Source organism: Hordeum vulgare, chromosome 7H, assembly GCF_904849725.1.
Source record: "Hordeum vulgare subsp. vulgare chromosome 7H, MorexV3_pseudomolecules_assembly, whole genome shotgun sequence".
NCBI classification, from domain to species: Eukaryota; Viridiplantae; Streptophyta; class Magnoliopsida; order Poales; family Poaceae; genus Hordeum; species Hordeum vulgare.
In genome coordinates this window covers 146,662,879-146,680,196 of record NC_058524.1, presented here as the reverse complement: position 1 = coordinate 146,680,196, position 17,318 = coordinate 146,662,879, and positions in this window count along the sequence as shown.

Below are 17,318 nucleotides of genomic sequence, written 5' to 3'. Positions count from 1 at the left end.
GATTTCATCGACCTCTGGTATGAAGACCCAAACACACCGGTTGATGACTTAAAGCTTCCCCCTAGCAGCAAGCCAAGCAAGCAAAGGCTGCCAAAGTCAAAAAGGAGAAATTCCTCAAGTAGAATCTCCTCAACCTGACTCCTGAAGCACTTGTATCAACTCAGGCTGAACTAAAAACCCTCACAGATAAGTATACAAGTCTTCATGTTGATCGTCAAGGCGTGAAAGTGAAATTCATCAAGGCTGCAACAGCTGTTGTATAGTTCAGCTACCTGAGGAAGATGAATTTGATGAACCTATTGCTGAGGAAATTCCTCAAAATATTCCAGCTGAAGAAACTGCCAGGCCTGATACAGAATCAGTGCCTGATGAAATTGTCCCTTCGCCGCAACCCTAAAAGGTGAAGAAAGTGACTCCGTCTGCATCAGACGTGAAGAAAACCAAAGCTGCTGAGAACGAAGCCAAAAAGAGAAAAGCTTCAATGGCCTCAAAATCCTCAGAGGCCAAACGTCTGAAGATCACTCAGACATAATCTTCATCAGCCCCGGTGGATGCTACTCCTGTGAATGTAGCACCATCATACATGGTCGTTCCCTTCGGAGTTGACTATGTCATTCTGAAGAAGATGAAGAAATGAATGATGATGAAGATGATGAAGTAGTGGATGAGGAAATACAAAAAGAATTTACTCCTCAGTCCACCACTCCTCCGAAGACCACTAAAGAACAAGTGGGTGATGATGACATTGGGTGCAGCACACCAGTAATCCATGATGATTTCTGGGAAGAAACTCATCCTCGCTCACCCAGGTCGACTCAAATCCCTCCAACTCATGCTGCAACTAAGATTCTCACCGGTTTTGACAGGAGAAGCATTCGTGAGGAATCTGCTCAAGAATCAGCTGCATCAGTTGAAGACAATGCAGCAACGAATACTGCAACTCCCTCCTCTAACAAGCAAATTCCTCAAGCTGAAGAGAATCCTCAAACTGAGGAAAATGCTCAAGCTAAAGAAAATGCTACTATGCCCAACACTAAAACCACTATTGTTGTGGTGAACACAGAAACGGCAATGGTAGTGGCTACTCCTCAGACTCTTCAGGGGGAGTCTCTTGATATCTTGATTTCAAATTCCTCGGATTCGGTACTTAAATTTCATATATTTACTCCCGTTGAAAACTTAACCTAATTGTCTTCAACAACCAAAAAGGGGGAGATTGTAAGTGCATCTAGTGCCCTTAGTGATTTTGGTGGTTTGAATACTTATAGGTTAAGAGACTAATGTGTTTGTAAGTGTACACACGCTCTATAAGTCTCTGAGGAGTTTGAGTTACACGATGAATATCGACCCCTCAAAATGTATGTCTTCGGCTGAAGACTTTGATCTTACCTTGAAGAACTTGATCGCGAAGAAATTGTGATGAAATCGATATTCCTCATGAAGATATTGAAGATGAGGAATTTGGTGTGTCCTGGAGTAAAACAGTCTGAAGACTTTGAAGCATGAAGATTTACTCTTTCTGTTTCATTTTCTTTAGTCTTGAGTCTTAGGATCACCGTACTGTTAAAGGGGGTCGAAGTAATACTACGGAATGAATTTTCTCATGATGCTCAATCCAAGCCTAAACCTACCAAAGCCTCAAAGTGAGGAATATAAGAGACATGAGGACTTTCATAGTTGAAAGTTTCGACCGTTGCCGCGACACGCGCCACCCAACGGTCACAATATTTAAGGGCATTTATGTCAAATCATGTCGGGATGCTCCAAGGCTATAAATAGCCACCCCCACAACAACTAACTGGTTGGCTGCTCCGAGAGAAACTGACACTTGTCATTTAGAGCAACCCAAATTCCTAATAGTCTTCAAGAGAAAATCATCAAGTGAGGAAATACCCCAAACACCGAACCCCAAACCAAAAACCAAGTGATTGAGCATCACTGAAGAATTTGTTCCTTTGTGGAACTGAAGCCTTTTACCTTTGAGGACTGTGCATCCTCCAGACGGTTAGGTGTCATGGTCTAGAGCATCCAGCAGTCAATTGTGGACCGCCGGGTAAACGAGTTTGTGAGGGTTTGGAAGTCTCCCCTGAAGACTTACCACGAGTGTTGGGCAAGGACTGTGTGTCCTTAGCTCAAGGAGAATGCGGTAGGGACTGGGTGTCCCGCGACTATGTGTCCTTTGGTTTCAATACCAAGCCGCTCCAAACCAGACGTACAACTGTCACAGCAGTTAGAACTGGGTCATCAACAACTGTCTTCATCGATCTACGGGTTCTATTTCTTCAACTCTTTCATTTCCTCAAAATTGTATGTTGAAGACTTTCGTCTGTGTTGTTTGAAGAATTTGTCCGAAGACTTTCTCTGAATTTCCTCAACCTCAAATTCTTCACTCGAGTTAATCTTCACATGAGTTCTTCATACCTGCATACTATGCAAATCGATTCTCATAATCTTCACCAAGTAATCTGTTGTAGTAGTCTTTGCACCCCTGATCATGCGCTATTTCCGCTGCACTTAATTCATCATTAAGGAATTTCCTCACAAGGAATTTCCTCAGCGATGAAATTCTAAAAATCACCTATTCACCCCCCTCTAGTTGATATAACGCACTTTCAATCTTCCACTAAATAAACCATAAAGCATCAACTAGAAGATGTAATTAGCACTACTAGACACACCCCATGTACCAATCTGAGGTTCCGGTACAAGATTGAGTACAAGAAATGAACTAGGGTTTTGAGAGGAGATGGTGCCGGTGAAGATGTTGATGGAGATTCGCCTCCCCAAGATGAGAAGGTTGTTGGTGATGACGATGTCCTTGATTCCCCCCTCCGGGAGGTAAGTTCCTCAGGCGAAAGCGTTTCGCTGGAGGGCAGAAGTGCTCCTGCCCAGGTTCCGCCTTGGGACGGCAGCGCTTAATCTTGAAAGTCCTCTCCTTATTATTTTTAGGTCGAAGGAGAATATATACCAGAAGATTGGTGCCAGAGTTTGGCGAGTTGGCCCACTAGACATCAGGTCGCGCTAGGGGTGCCTGGCGTGCCCTGGTGTCTAGTGGCCTCCTGGTTGCACCCCTCTGGCACTTCTTCATTCCACTCTTTTGTAGTATTTATAAAATAAATCTCCATAAATTTTTAGCTCAATTGCATATGTGCAGAATAGGTATCTCTTACGTAGGTTTTTTAGGTCTAGAATTCCATGTGTCGGTATTCTCCTGCTTGATGTAAACCTTGCATATTATGAGAGAAAAGGCATTAGAATTACTCCACCAAGTGGCAAAATGTATAAAAACACTATAAATAACAGTAACAAAACATGATGCAAAATGGACATATCAACTCCACCAAGCTTAGACCTCGCTTGTCCTCAAGCGAAAGCCGATAGCGAAAATCATGCACACATGCTTTGAGAGAGAGGTCTCGATACGGACATAGCAGCATCAAGATCATTATTATAACAGCAACTAAAAATTTATAAAATAGTTCATCATAGCATTTTCATCATATAACTTTTATCATAAAGGCTTCTCATAAACAAGTAGCAATTCATCGCAACATTGAAGTATGAAGCATAAACTCTATTGAAAACTAACAAACTATGTTCTCACTCAACTTTGCAACACAATTCATCATATTTTTAGGAAGGGTCACATATCACAGCTTTTAAGCGAGTCTACATACTCAACCATCATTTAGTCTTCTATGATTACTAACACTCATGTTTTGATGGCAACCTTTATTATGAAGTCCGTTGCATTTATTATCGCCATCACAAGTTTGTACAATGCTTAATTTCCCTTACTCTAAATGATCAAACATATTTAGAAAAAAAAATTATTGCTTTGTGCACCGATGACAACTTACTTGAAGGATCTTACTCAATCCATAGGTAGGTATGGTGGACTCTTGAAACAAAGGTTTGGGTTTAAGGTTTTGGATGCACAAGTAGTATCTCTACTTCGTGCGGAGTTCTTGGCCGGCAAACGTATTGGGCAAGCACCACATTTTAGAGGGTCTATAACAATATAACTTCTATGTGAATGTGAACAAGCATAAATCATTACATTGTCTTCCTTGTCCAATGTCAACAATTTTTTGCATATTACAATTAAGGGGGGCTCATAATCACAAAAGATATCAAGGATAGTGTGTTTCCATGTAAATCTTCTCTTCCCTTATTAACTTATTCATGTGTTGCGTCACCGACCAATGCTATGTTTGTTAACCTTCAACAAATTTTACCACTTATTCTTTTCCTTATGTGGCTTCGTTCCTAAATATAGGGTGTGTTGTTTTTGGCAGGAAATTAAAGAACGCAAGTGGAGGGAAAATTTAACCAATTTTGGGTGAGATTACACCTGACTAATTGACATCAGGAAACATAGGAGCTTGCGTGTTGTAAGGAAATGTAATCAAATCCCTAAAACAAATATCCAAACGAGTTGTGGAACACAGTACACCTTATATTTCTGGGGGTTTTTACAAAAATCTGCACCTTATATCAAGGAAAGGTGGGAGTATAAGATTGGCATATGATTTGTTCATTATTTTCTTTATTCTGATTGCAGAAAGAAAGTAAAGACTCAAACTAAACTTTATTATATAACTCTCACTCGATTACATAGATAGATAGATAGATCACGAAACTAGCACTCAAAAGAAAAAGATTGAACTAAACTTTTATTTGACTAGATTTCAGAATAGCTAAAGATCAAACTAGGATGGATAAAGATAAATAAGGGTGATGGTGATATGATACCAAGGTGCCTCTCCCAAGCTTGGCAAGAGCCAAGGGGAGTGCCCATACCCGTGTGCTCAAGTCTCCTTCTTTGGTGATGAAGAAGGAGGTGGTTGATAACCCACAAGTACACGGGATCGCAACAGTTTTCGAGGGTAGAGTATTCAACCCAAATTTGTTGATTCAACACAAGGGGAAGCCAAAGACTATTCTCAAGTATTAGCAGTTGAGTTGTCAATTCAACCACACCTGAAAGACTTAGTATCTGCAGCAAAGTATCAGTAGCAAGGTGGTATGATAGCAACAGTAGCAACAGTAACCAGTAGCAGCAAAGTGACAGCAGTAGCAGCAAAGTAACATCAGTAGCAACAGAGTAACAGTAGCAGCAGTGACAGCAGTAGCGACAGAGTAACGTAGCAAGGACCAGTAGGAAAAACTCGTAGGCATTGGATCGGTGATGGATGATTACGCCGGATGTTATTCATCATGTAACAGTTATAACACGAAGATATATGTAACTAGCTCCAATTCGTCAATGTAATGTAGGCATGTATTCCGTATGTAGTCATATGTGCTTAGGGAAAAGAACTTGCATGACATCTATTGTACATCCCTCCCGTGGCAGCGGGGTCCTAATGGAAACTACAGGATATTAAGGTTCTCCTTTTAATAAAGAACCGGACCAACGCATTAACACTTAGTGAATACATGAACTCCTCATACTATGGTCATCTCCGGGAGTGGTTCCGGCTATTGTCACTCCGGGGTTGCCGGGTCATAACTCATAGTAGGTGACTACAACTTGCAATATAGGATCAAGAACACACATATATTGGCGACAACATAATAGTTCAGATCTGAAATCATGGCACTCGGGCCCTCGTGACAAGCATTAAGCAAGGCAAAGTAGTAGCAACATCAATCTCAGAACATAGTGGATACTAGGGATCAATCCCCGTCAAAACTAACTCGATTACATGATAGATCTCATTCAACCCATCACCGTACATCAAGCCTATGATGAGATTACTCACGAACGATGAAGAGCATCATGGAATTGGCGATGAAGGAAGGTTGGTGATGACGATGGCGACGATCTCCCCTCTCCGGAGCCCAGAACGGACTCCAGATCTGCCCTCCAGATGAAGAACAGGAGGTGGTGGCGCCTCTGTATCGTAAAACGCAATGAACTATTCTCCTTGATTTTTTTTCGGACGAAAGGGACTAAATAGAGCTGAGATTGGAGGCGGTGGAGCAACGTGGGCCCCACAAGCCTCCCAGTCGCGGCCAGGGGGGCCGTGCCTGGTGGGCTTGTGGGCTCTCAGCTCCACCCCTCCGGTTGATTCTCGCGCCAGTATTTTTTATATTCCACAAAAATTCTTCGTAAATTTCCAGGTCATTTTGAGAACTTTTATTTCTGAGCAAAAACAACACCATGGCAATTCTGCTAAAAACAGCGTTAGTCCGGGTAAGTTCCATTCAAATCATGCAAATTAGAGTCCAAAACAAGGGCAAAAGAGTTTGGAAAAGTAGATACGACGAAGACGTATCAACTCCCCCAAGCTTGAAGCCTTGCTTGTCCTCAAGCAATTCAGTTGACAAACTCAAAGAGACAAAAGAAAAACTTTTACAAACTCTGTTTGATCTTGTTGTTGCAACTATGTCTAACTCAAATCCAGATTTTCAGCAAGATCACAAGCTAACCACATAAGCAAATGACATCTAGGTCTCATGGTAAACTCATATCAATGGCATAATCAACTAGCGAGCAAATAATAATAAGTTTCAAACGTCAACACTTCAATCAAAACAATCTTTAAGCAGTACGAACAGATGGTATCTCGCTAGCTCTTTCTCAGACCGCAAAACATAAATGCAAAGCACCTTCAACGACCAAGGGCTGACTAAACATTGTAATTCATGGCAAAGAAGATCTAGTCACAGTCATACTCAATATTGGTCAAAAGCAAAGCATAAAAAAGACAGAGGTGCTCTCCAATTGGTGCTTTTATAAGAAGCGGATGACTCAACAGGAACATAAATAGATAGGCCCTTCAAAGAGGGAAGCATCGATTTGCAGAGGTGCCAGAGCTCAAGCTTTGAAAATAGAGATAATAATTTTGGGTGGCATGCTTTCATTATCAATGCAATGACCAAGAGTTTTAACCATCTTCCATGCTACAAATGCTATAGGCGATTCGCAAACAGAAAAGTAAAGTTTTGACTCCCCCACCACCAATCAATCACACTCCACGACTAGCCGAATACTCGGGTGCTGTCCATACCAACATCAATTCACGGGGAGTTTTGTTTGCAATTATCTTTTTGATTTGAGCATGGAACTCGGCATTCCAATTACCGGCCCCTTTCTCATGAATGATAGTGAATAAACACATATCCAGGATAACACGCCTAGCACGGAAGATATTGATAGCCCCGTGTCACCACATGAGCGGTTCGGGCATGCAAAACAGATTATTTCTTGAAGGTTTAGAGAGTGGCACATGCAAATTTACTTGGAACGGCAGGTAGATACCGCATATAGGTAGGTATGGTGGACTCATATGGAACAACTTTGGGGTTATGGAGGTGGATGCACAAGCAGTATTCCCGCTTAGTACAAGTGAAGGCTAGCAAAAGACTGGGAAGCGACCAACTAGAGAGCGACAACAGTCATCAAAATGCATTGAGATTAACCAACATTGAGTGCAAGCATGAATAGGACATAAATCACCATGATCATGAATATCATAGAGGCTATGTTGATTTTCTTTCAACTACATGCGTAAACATGCGCCAAATCGAGCCACTTGAATCATTCAAAGGAGGATACCATCCTATCATACTACATCATAATCATCTCGAGATTCATGTTGGCATCCAAGACAAACCATTATAAGCTCCTAGCTAATTAAGCATGGCATCAGAAACTATGATCTCTAAGTTGTCACTGCAAACATGTCTCTCTCACAACAAAGCTGAACTAGGAACGATGAGCTAGTCATATTTACAAAAACAAAATAGATCGAGTTCATACCAGCTTTTCCAGGCTCAGTCACTTCATCATATATCGTCATTATTGCCTTTCACTTGCACGACCGAATGATGTGAACAATAATAAGAGTGCTCGTGCATTGGACTAAGCTGGAACCTGCAGGCAAACGCAAAGGAGAAGACAAAGTAATATGGCTATTTGAGAGATAAATAGATCTGCATGCGAGAGCCACTAAACATTGTAACCATGGTCTTCTACCTTGACCCAAAGAAAAACTATTTACACGGGAAAGCTCCCAACAAGCAAAGGAAGAAAAGGAAAATATTTTTGGGTTTTTCTCAAACTAGACGAACACACGAAAAGAAAACGAGAAAAAGAAATAAACTAGCATGGATGATACAGTGGCAAAGTGTGAACACCGACTAACAAAGTGAAAGTGTAAGCAAGAATATAAAGTCGGTGAGAAACACGTACTCCCCCAAGCTTAGGCTTTTGGCCTAAGTTGGTCTACTCCCAAGGTGGGAAGTAACCGTCTCCGGGGTACTCCGGAGTGGACTGAGGGTGCCACTGTTGTGTGAGCTCCTTTGGCTCCCACTGATAAACTGGCGTCTGATACTCGACTGGTAGCTCGGGCACGGGCGCCTGTGGTTGGGCTATGCCCCAATATGTGTAGATGTCCGAGGGCATAATAATGTACCTACATGTATGAAGATTGAACAAAGAAGGAGCAGGCAAGGTAATAGTCTCACGAGTACCCTGACTAAATACCAGGTTATAAATCATCCTTCTATTTATATCTCTATCAAGAAAGTCATGGCGAACCATGCTATCATAATCTAGATATCTCTCGGGAAGAAGAATCTCTTCTTCCTCGTCCAGTCTAATAGGTATCTCAAAATGTCTAGCAAGACGAGTAGAATATATACCTCCATAGACAACGCCTTTAGAACGGTTCGTGTTCAACCTTTGAGCTACTATAGCGCCCAAGCTATAAGTTTTATCATTATAAAGGGCTTCACGCAAGACCGCGAGATCTAGGGAGCTAAGGGCCCCAGCTTTCCCACGGCCAATCAAACATTTTCCCACAAATAATGAGAAGTACCGAAGCATGGGAAAATGTATGCTAGCAGCTCTAGCACAAGACACTCCTCTCTCCTCTCCTACAGCAGTAGTATCTATGAAAGCCTCCAAGTCCCGTGGACGAGGTTCATGAATATCCCCAACATAAGGTAAATTGCAAACATTGCAAAAATCCTGAAATGACATGCGTTGGGGGATATCATATAATTTGAACTCAACCATAGGAGGATTCTTCCTTGGATAGAAGTTAAAGCTTTGCACGAAAATATTAGTGAGGAGGAGGTATTGCAGACACTTATCTCCAACGAAGGCGGTAAGGCCTGCGTTCTCAACCAAGTAATAAAAGTCCTCATAAAGTCCGGCGGCGCGTAAGAACACATCGCTTGGCCATTCGCACGCTCGAACTTCTGCAACTCGGGGGACCGGATACTTGGGTTTCTTCTTCTCACTTCCATCATCCTTGGGATCACGGCTTGAAGAACCTCTTAAGAACCTCCTCATCTTTTCCCTTTTCTATCTCTGAAAATTTCTGAAAGTTTTAGTGATTCTAAGGAAAAGTGAACAAGGCTCAACTAAAACTCATAGCAACTACTCCCACAAGTGCCTAGAAGCCATATCACGCATCAAAACTACTTGGGACCAGCTAAAATTAGCATGCAAAGCTCAAGAAGAGGGTCACCAAGGCAGCAAAAATACGCGACGAACAAGGCACTAGAGCAAAAACTAATTGGACCAATGGAGGAGTCACTTACCAAGGAACAATTTCCCCAAAACAGCTTGGTGAATGGTGCTTTGCATAAGGACATCGAAAATCACAGCAAGAAGAGTAAGAACACGGGTTTGAGCTGCGAAACGATTTTTTCTGGAGGTAGGAGAAGCAGATGGGAGCTAGAATGAGTGGAGGGGTACACGTGGGCCCCACAAGCCTGGTAGGCGCGGCCAGGGGGGTGCCCGTGCCTCCAGGGCTTGTGGCCCACTGGTGCAGCCCCCTGACTAGCTCTCCGTCTCAGTATTTTTCAAAAATTCCAGAAAAAATCATACTTGATTTTCACGGCATTCAGAGAACTTTTATTTTCGGGGTACTTTTCTACGGGACGCTAAAAGAAGAAAATAGGGAAAACTAAACTAAATCTATCATTTTTCTTCTAAGCAACCGAAGGTGAAAGCTTGGAATGGAGGTTTGTGACTCTTAGATTCATCCATCTTATGGTTATCGAAAGAAATCCGTCAATGAGGTTGATCAAGTCTCCTTGACAAACTTTTTCGAATCGCAAAAGAGAACGGAGAATTTCTGAATAGTCACTAGGTTACCTCAATGGGGATGTGAATATCTCCAACAAGCAAATCATACTTCATCTTGACAGTAGGTATAGGGCATTCAAAGCTCCCAATAAGAATCGATGAAGTTTTTTCGATAGCATTGATGCAATGTACTCGATATTGTTTCTTCGGAAAGTGCACCATATGCTCATTACCGTTGACATGGAAAGTGACATTGCCTTTGCTGCAATCAATAATAGCCCCTGCAGTGTTTAAAAAGGGTCTTCCAAGGATGACCGCCATGGCATCATCCTCGGAAATATCCAGGATAACAAAGTTTGTTAAGATAGTAATGTTCGCAACCACAACAGGTACATCCTCGCAAATGCCGATAGGGAAAGCAATTGATTTGTCGGCCATTTGCACAGAGATTTCAGTGGGTGTCAACTTATCCATTTCAAGCCTACGATAAAGAGAAAGAGGCATAACACTAACACCGGCTCCAAGGTCGCATAAAGCAGTTCTAACGTAGTTGCCTTTAATGGAGCAAGGTATAGTGGGCACTCCGGGATCACCTAGTTTCTTAGGAGTTCCACCCTTGAAGGTATAGTTAGCAAGCATGGTGGAAATCTCAACCTCAGGTATCCTCCTCTTATTAGTCACAATATCCTTCATGTACTTAGCATACAGATACATTTTGAGCATATCTGTCAAACGCATTTGCAGAAAGACAGGTCTAATCATTTCAACAAATCGCTCAAAATCCTCATCATCTTTTTTCTTGGATGGTTTGGGAGGAAAGGGCATGGGTTTCTGAACCCATGGTTCCCTTTCTTTACCATGCTTCATAGCAGCGAAGTCATTCTTATTGTATCTCTTATTCTTAGGTTGTGGGTTATCAAGATCAACAGGTTCAATCTCCACATCCTTATCATTGCTAGGTTGAGCATCATCATGAACATCACTATTGATATTATCATTAGGCTCATGTTCATCACCAGATTGTGTTTCGGCATCAGAGATAGAGACATCGTTTGGACTCTTAGGTGTAATAGCAACACGGTTGCTAGCGTGCAGGTTCCTATCATCTTTATTCTTCTTTCTAGGATGACTAGGTGCATCAGTGCTAACTCCTTGAGAATCTTGTTCAATTCTCTTAGGATGACCCTCAGGATACAAAGGTTCCTCGGTCATTCTACCGCCTCTAGTGACGACTCTAACAGAATTGTCATTCAACTCATTGAGCAAGTCATTTTGAGCCTTAAGTACTTGTTCTACCTGAGTAGTAACCATAGAGGCATGTTTACTCAGAAGCTTAAGATCATTGACATTTCTGTCCACACAAGCACTTAAATGACTAAGCATACGAGCATTCTGTTCCAATTGTCTACTAACATAATCATTGAAACTTTGTTGTTTGGCAACAAAGTTATCAAATTCATCCAGGCATAAGCTAGCAGGTTTATCAAAAGGAATATCACTCTCATTGAATCTACGAAGAGAATTTACTTCTACTACCTGTATCGGGTTATCAAGACCATGGATCTCTTCGATAGGTGGTAGATTTTTGACATCTTCAGATTTAATGCCTTTCTCTTTCATAGATTTCTTAACTTCTTGCATATCTTCAGGACTGAGGAATAGGATACCTCTTTTTTTGGAGTTGGCTTAGGAGGTGGTTCGGGAATAGTCCAAGCATTCTCATTGCACGGGATATTATTCAATAGGATCTCAGCTTGTTCTACAGTTTGTTCCCTAAAAACACAACCAGCACAACTATCTAGGTGGTCCTTAGAAGCATCGGTTAGTCCATTATAGAAGATATCAAGTATTTCATTCTTCTCAAGAGGGTGATCAGGCAAAGCATTTAGCAGCTGGATGAGCCTCCCCCAAGCTTGTGGGAGACTCTCTTCTTCAACTTGCGCAAAGTTGTATATTTCCTGCAAGGCAGCTTGCTTCTTATGGGCAGGGAAATATTTCTCAGAGAAGTAGTAGATCATATCCTGGGGGCTACGCACACGACAAGGAGCAAGAGAAGTGAACCAAGTCTTAACATCATCCTTTAGCCACAAAGGAAACAGCTTAAGGATATAGTAGTGGCGAATCTTTTCCTCACTCGTCAATAGGGTGGCTATATCGTGCAATTTGTTAAGATGTGCTACAACCGTTTCAGACTCATAACCATGAAAAGGATCGGATTCAACCAAAGTGATTAACTCAGGGTCGACAGAGAATTCATAATCCTTATCGGTCACAAAGATAGGTGAAGTAGCAAACTTTGGGTCGTATTTCATTCTAGCATTCAAAGATTTTTCTTTCCACTTGCGCAGTAATTTCTCAACATCATAGCTATCCTTACAAGAAAGAAAGTCCTCAGCTATCTCTCCCTCCATAAAATAACCCTCAGGTATATCTGGTAATTCATATCTAGGAGAGCTAGTTATAACAGGCAAAATAGCAGGTTCTACTTCAATAGTATCAGCAGTTTCAGAAGTATCATCACATCTAGCAGCAACTCTAGCAATTTGTGCATCAAGGAATGCACCTAGTGGCAAAGCAGTATCAAGAATAGCATCATCACAAGCATCATGGACAGCAGAAGTAGCATCATCAAGCACAGGCGACATATCAAGATTTCTAGCAGGAGGTGGTGTCGCAAACTTACTCATAACTGAAGGTGAATCAAGTGCAGAGCTAGATGGCAGTTCCTTACCTGTCCTCGTAGTTGAGGGCAAGACTTTAGTTCTTGGATCTTTCGGATTCCTCATAGTGATCAGCAGACGTAAATCCCAAGTGACTCAGAGAATATAGCTATGCCTCCCCGGCAACGGCGCCAGAAAATAGTCTTGATAACCCACAAGTATAGGGGATCGCAACAGTTTTTGAGGGTAGAGTATTCAACCCAAATTTGTTGATTCGACACAAGGGGAAGCCAAAGAATATTCTCAAGTATTAGCAGTTGAGTTGGCAATTCAACCACACCTCAAAGACTTAGTATCTGCAGCAAAGTATCAGTAGCAAGGTGGTATGATAGCAATAGTAGCAACGGTAACTAGTAGCAGCAAAGTGACAGCAGCAGCAAAGTAACAGCAGTAGCAACACAGTAACAGTAGGAGTAGTGACAGCAGTAGTGACAGAGTAATGTAGCAAGGACCAGTAGGAAAAACTCGTCGGCATTAGATCGGTGATGGATGATTATGCCGGATGTTATTCATCATGCAATAGTTATAACACGGAGAGATATGTAACTATCTCCAGTTCGTCAATGTAATGTAGGCATGTATTCCGTATGTAGTCATACGTGCTTAGGGAAAAGAACTTGCATGACATCTATTGTCCATCCCTCCCGTGGCAGCGGGGTCCTAATGGAAACTACGGGATATTAAGGTTCTCCTTTTAATAAAGAACCGGACCAATGCATTAACACTTAGTGAATACATGAACTCCTCATACTATGGTCATCTCCGGGAGTGGTTCCGGCTATTGTCACTCCGGGGTTGCCGGGTCATAACACATAGTAGGTGACTACAACTTGCAAGATAGGATCAAGTACACACATATATTGGCGACAACATAGTAGGTTCAGATCTGAAATCATGGCACTCGGGCCCTAGTGACAAGCATTAAGCAAGGCAAAGTAGTAGCAACATCAATCTCACAACATAGTGGATACTAGGGATCAATCCCTGTCAAAACTAACTCGATTACATGATAGATCTCATCCAACCCATCACCTTCCAGCAAGCCTACGATGAGATTACTCACGAACGATGAAGAGCATCATGGAATTGGCGATGAAGGAAGGTTGGTGATGACGATGGCGATGATCTCCCCTCTCCAGAGCCCAGAACGTACTCCAGATCTGCCCTCCAGATGAAGAACAGGAGGTGGCGGCGCCTCCGTATCGTAAAACGCGATGAACTCTTCTCCTTGATTTTTTTCCGGACGAAAGGGACTAAATAGAGCTGAGATTGGAGGCGATGGAGCAACGTGGGCCCCACAAGCCTGCCAGGCGTGGCCAGGGGGGTCGCGTCTAGTGGGCTTGTGGGCTCTCAGCTCTACCCCTCCGGTTGATTCTTGCGCCACTATTTTTTATATATTCCACAAAAATTCTCCGTAAATTTCTAGGTCATTCCGAGAACTTTTATTTCTGCGCAAAAACAACACCATGGCAATTCTGCTGAAAACAGCGTTAGTTCGGGTTAGTTCCATTCAAATCATGCAAATTAGAGTCCAAAACAAGGGCAAAAGAGTTTGGAAAAGTAGATACGACAGAGACGTATCAGTGGTGTGTTTTTGTTCTCCAACTTGCATTTGAGACTTAAATTATTTTCCTTCGGGCCCTCATTATCCAACTTCGGCTTTAATATCTTTTCACATAATGCTGATTTGCTCTCCTGCTGAAAACGGGAAGGGATAAATTGGATCTTAGGTTTGTACTTGTCGGGGAGGCTTGACTTCTTGAATCCACGTGCATATCTCTGGGTTGAGGCAATGGATCTTCCTCTTACTCGAAGCTATCCCCCTTTGCTTCCTCCATATGCTCGTCTTCCTCCTCCTCCGTAGTCCAGCTGTAGTGATCCACCTCTCCGTAGACCTTAGGGTTTCAGATAGGCGATGTAGCTCTCTCCCTCCGAATCTAGATTGAGGATGACAGGGAGATGCAATTCTATGTTTGAAATCATATCTAGCAAGCAGCTTACGAAAAGCACCATGAATAAAATGTGAACCACCATCAGCCATTAAATATATAGGGACTCCAAAACGTGGGAAAATAACTTCCTTAAGCATCTTAATAGAGGTATTATGATTAGCACTATTGGTTGGAATAGCTTCTACCCATTTAGTGACATAAGCAACAGCAACCAAAATATGTGTATACCCATTGGAGGAAGGAAAAGGTCCCATATAATCAAATTCCCAAACATCAAATGGTCAATAACAAGTGAATATTTCATAGGCATTTTCCGACGTCTACTAATATTATCAATTCTTTGAGATTCATCACAAGAGAGGAGAAACTTACGAGCATCTTTGAAAAGAGTAGGCCAATAAAATCCAGACTGTAATACCTTGTGTGCAGTCCTATCTCCCACATGTTGTCCTTCATAAGCCTCGGAGTGACACTTCTGAAGGATTTGTTCCTGTTCATGCTCAAGTATACAATGTCTAATAATACCATCTACTCCCTCTTTATAAAGATGTGGCTCATCCCAAAAGTAATGTATTAAATCAAAGAAGAATTTTTTTTCCTTTTGTTGATAAGTGAAAGTAGGTGGTATGTATTTAGCAACAATGTAATTAGCATAATCAGCAAACCACGGTGTGTTATGAGAAACATTGACCACAACTAGTTGTTCATCGGGAAAGCTATCATCATTGGGTAGTGGGTCATCAAGAACATTTTCTAAGCTAGACAAGTTATCAGCTACGGGGTTCTCATCTCATTTCCTATCTATGATAAGCAAATCAAATTCTTGTACCAAGAGAACCCGCCTAATAAGTCTAGGCTTAGCATCTTTCTTTTCCATAATATGTTTAATAGCAACATGATTAGTGTGAACAATTACTTTAGAGTTAACAATGTAAGGTCTGAATTTATCACAAGCAAATACAAGTGCTAGGAATTATTTTTCATAGGTAGCATAGTTTCTCTGGGCACTGTCTAGTGTTTTACTAGCACAACGAATGACATTTAATTTCTTATCAACTCTTTGTCCTAGAACAGCACCAACAGCATAATCACTAGCATCACACATAATTTCAAAAGGCAAGTTCCAATCAGTTGGTTGAACAATAGGTGCAGAAGTTAATGTTTCTTAAGTTTTTCGAAGGCTTCTACACAATCATCATCAAAAACGAAAGGAACATCCTTTTGTAATAAATTAGTAAGAGGCCTAGAAATTTTAGAGAAGTCTTTAATAAACCTCCTATAGAAACCAGCACGACCAAGGAAACTACAGATATCTTTAATATTTTTTGGGTGTGGCATCCTCTCAATTGCATCAACTTTTACCTTATCCACCTCAATACCCCGTTCGGAAATTTTATGGCCCAAGACAATACCTTCATTCACCATAAAGTGGCACTTCTTCCGATTCAAGAGAAGGTTAGTTTGCTCACATCTCTGCAAAACTCGATCAAGGTTGCTTAAGCAAGCATCAAAAGAAGTTACGTAAACGAAAAAATCATCCATGAAGATCTCAACAATATTTTCACAAAAATCAGAGAATATAGCAATCATACATCTTTGAAAGGTAGTAGTTGCATTGCATAATCCAAAAGGCATACGTCTATAAGTATAGGTTCCAAAAGGGCAAGTAAAGGTGGTTTTCTCTTAATCAGGATGTGACACAGGTATTTGAGAGAAACCAGAGTAACCATCTAGAAAGAAAAAAAATGTGTGTGCTTCGATAATCTTTCTAGCATTTGGTCTATGAACGGTAAAGGATAATGGTCGTTTCTAGTAGCTTTGTTTAATTTCCTAAAATCAATTACCATTCTGTAGCTAGTCACAATTCTTTCTGGAGTCAGTTCATTTTTATCATTAGGAACAACAGTAATACCTCCCTTCTTAGGGACACAATGAACTGGACTTACCCATCTACTATCAGCTATGGGATAAATTATACCTGCTTCCAGAAGCTTTCATATTTCATTTCTCCCCACTTCTTTCATTTGGGGATTCAGTCTTCGTTGGTGATCAACAATGTGTTTAGCATGTGGTTCCATATTAATCTTGTGTTGATAGAGAGTGGGACTAATGCCCTTAAGATCATCAAAATTATACCCAATAGCAGCTTGGTGCTTCCTTAAAGTTTTTAATAATCTTTCTTCTTCATGCTCTATAAGGTTAGCACTGATAATAACAGGATATATCTTCTTTTCATCAAGATAAGCATATGTCTAAGTGTCAGGTAATTTCTTTAACTCAAACACAGGATCACCCTTGGGTGGAGAAGGACCTCCTCGAGTTTCAACGGGCAAGTTGTGTTTAAGGATAGGTTTTTTCTCAAAGAACATATTATATATTTCATTTCTTTCATGCATATGCATATCATTTTCATGGTCTAGCAAAATATTGTTCTAATGGATCCGTAGGAGGAAGGGCAATAGAAGCAAGACCAATTACTTCATCTTTACTAGGCACTTCTTTATCATGGGGTTGTTACTAAACTTGGAGAAATGAAACTCATGAGACCAAAATTAACACTAAAAGTTTCCTTTTTGTAATCTATTTGAGCATTGA